Genomic DNA, 2,064 nt, shown 5'->3' on the forward strand with positions numbered 1-2,064 from the left:
GTGCTTGGGCGAGAGTAGTACTAGGATGGGTGACCCCCTGGGAAGTCCTCGTGTTGCATCCCCACCCTCTTTTTAATCTTTCTTTTAAACCGCTGGATCGCTCGCTAAGGGTACTATCCTTTTAAATCGCTAAACCGCTAAGCGAGAGAAGTTGCGCGGAGAGAGAGGGTCAAGTACATTTTGCGCGCAGTACGTGACGGATGCGATCATACCAGCACTAATGCACCGGATCCCATCAGAACTCCGAAGTTAAGCGTGCTTGGGCGAGAGTAGTACTAGGATGGGTGACCCCCTGGGAAGTCCTCGTGTTGCATCCCCCACCCTCTTTTTAATCTTTCTTTTAAACCGCTGGACCGCTCGCTAAGGGTACTATCCTTTAAAACCGCTAAACCGCTAAGCGAGAGAAGTTGCGCGAAGAGAGAGGGTCAAGTACATTTTGCGCGCAGTATATGACGGATGCGATCATACCAGCACTAATGCACCGGATCCCATCAGAACTCCGAAGCTAAGCGTGCTTGGGCGAGAGTAGTACTAGGATGGGTGACCCCCTGGGAAGTCCTCGTGTTGCATCCCCACCCTCTTTTTAATCTTTCTTTTAAACCGCTGGACCGCTCGCTAAGGGTACTATCCTTTTAAATCGCTAAACCGCTAAGCGAGAGAAGTTGCGCGGAGAGAGAGGGTCAAGTACATTTTGCGCGCAGTATATGACGGATGCGATCATACCAGCACTAATGCACCGGATCCCATCAGAACTCCGAAGTTAAGCGTGCTAAGCGTGCTTGGGCGAGAGTAGTACTAGGATGGGTGACCCCTTGGGAAGTCCTCGTGTTGCATCCCCCACCCTCTTTTTAATCTTTCTTTTAAACCGCTGGACCGCTCGCTAAGGGTACTATCCTTTTAAACCGCTAAACCGCTAAGCGAGAGAAGTTGCGCGGAGAGAGAGGGTCAAGTACATTTTGCGCGCAGTACGTGACGGATGCGATCATACCAGCACTAATGCACCGGATCCCATCAGAACTCCGAAGTTAAGCGTGCTTGGGCGAGAGTAGTACTAGGATGGGTGACCCCCTGGGAAGTCCTCGTGTTGCATCCCCCACCCTCTTTTTAATCTTTCTTTTAAACCGCTGGACCGCTCGCTAAGGGTACTATCCTTTTAAACCGCTAAACCGCTAAGCGAGAGAAGTTGCGCGGAGAGAGAGGGTCAAGTACATTTTGCGCGCAGTACGTGACGGATGCGATCATACCAGCACTAATGCACCGGATCCCATCAGAACTCCGAAGTTAAGCGTGCTTGGGCGAGAGTAGTACTAGGATGGGTGACCCCCTGGGAAGTCCTCGTGTTGCATCCCCCACCCTCTTTTTAATCTTTCTTTTAAACCGCTGGACCGCTCGCTAAGGGTACTATCCTTTTAAACCGCTAAACCGCTAAGCGAGAGAAGTTGCGCGGAGAGAGAGGGTCAAGTACATTTTGCGCGCAGTACGTGACGGATGCGATCATACCAGCACTAATGCACCGGATCCCATCAGAACTCCGAAGTTAAGCGTGCTTGGGCGAGAGTAGTACTAGGATGGGTGACCCCCTGGGAAGTCCTCGTGTTGCATCCCCCACCCTCTTTTTAATCTTTCTTTTAAACCGCTGGACCGCTCGCTAAGGGTACTATCCTTTTAAACCGCTAAACCGCTAAGCGAGAGAAGTTGCGCGGAGAGAGAGGGTCAAGTACATTTTGCGCGCAGTACGTGACGGATGCGATCATACCAGCACTAATGCACCGGATCCCATCAGAACTCCGAAGTTAAGCGTGCTTGGGCGAGAGTAGTACTAGGATGGGTGACCCCCTGGGAAGTCCTCGTGTTGCATCCCCCACCCTCTTTTTAATCTTTCTTTTAAACCGCTGGACCGCTCGCTAAGGGTACTATCCTTTTAAACCGCTAAACCGCTAAGCGAGAGAAGATGCGCGGAGAGAGAGGGTCAAGTACATTTTGCGCGCAGTACGTGACGGATGTGATCATACCAGCACTAATGCACCGGATCCCATCAGAACTCCAAAGTCAAGCGTGCTTGGG

General features: G+C 51.6%; 6 non-coding genes and 1 pseudogene across 6 annotated transcripts; all 7 read left to right on the forward strand.

Annotated features, from left to right (window-relative positions):
- The first annotated feature begins 198 nt into the window (after window positions 1-198).
- Window positions 199-317, forward strand: LOC116009210. The gene has a single exon (XR_004096486.1). It is a non-coding gene; the product is annotated as a 5S ribosomal RNA (ribosomal RNA).
- A 137-nt stretch (window positions 318-454) lies between these two features.
- Window positions 455-573, forward strand: LOC116008105. The gene has a single exon (XR_004095504.1). It is a non-coding gene; the product is annotated as a 5S ribosomal RNA (ribosomal RNA).
- Window positions 574-709: 136 nt separating this feature from the next.
- LOC116008472 lies at window positions 710-837 on the forward strand (annotated as a pseudogene).
- Window positions 838-974: 137 nt separating this feature from the next.
- Window positions 975-1,093, forward strand: LOC116009221. The gene has a single exon (XR_004096498.1). It is a non-coding gene; the product is annotated as a 5S ribosomal RNA (ribosomal RNA).
- A 137-nt stretch (window positions 1,094-1,230) lies between these two features.
- Window positions 1,231-1,349, forward strand: LOC116009233. The gene has a single exon (XR_004096509.1). It is a non-coding gene; the product is annotated as a 5S ribosomal RNA (ribosomal RNA).
- A 137-nt stretch (window positions 1,350-1,486) lies between these two features.
- On the forward strand, window positions 1,487-1,605 carry LOC116009245. The gene has a single exon (XR_004096520.1). It is a non-coding gene; the product is annotated as a 5S ribosomal RNA (ribosomal RNA).
- A 137-nt stretch (window positions 1,606-1,742) lies between these two features.
- On the forward strand, window positions 1,743-1,861 carry LOC116009256. The gene has a single exon (XR_004096531.1). It is a non-coding gene; the product is annotated as a 5S ribosomal RNA (ribosomal RNA).
- Window positions 1,862-2,064: the final 203 nt, after the last annotated feature.

Source organism: Ipomoea triloba, chromosome 16, assembly GCF_003576645.1.
Source record: "Ipomoea triloba cultivar NCNSP0323 chromosome 16, ASM357664v1".
NCBI classification, from domain to species: domain Eukaryota; kingdom Viridiplantae; phylum Streptophyta; class Magnoliopsida; order Solanales; family Convolvulaceae; genus Ipomoea; species Ipomoea triloba.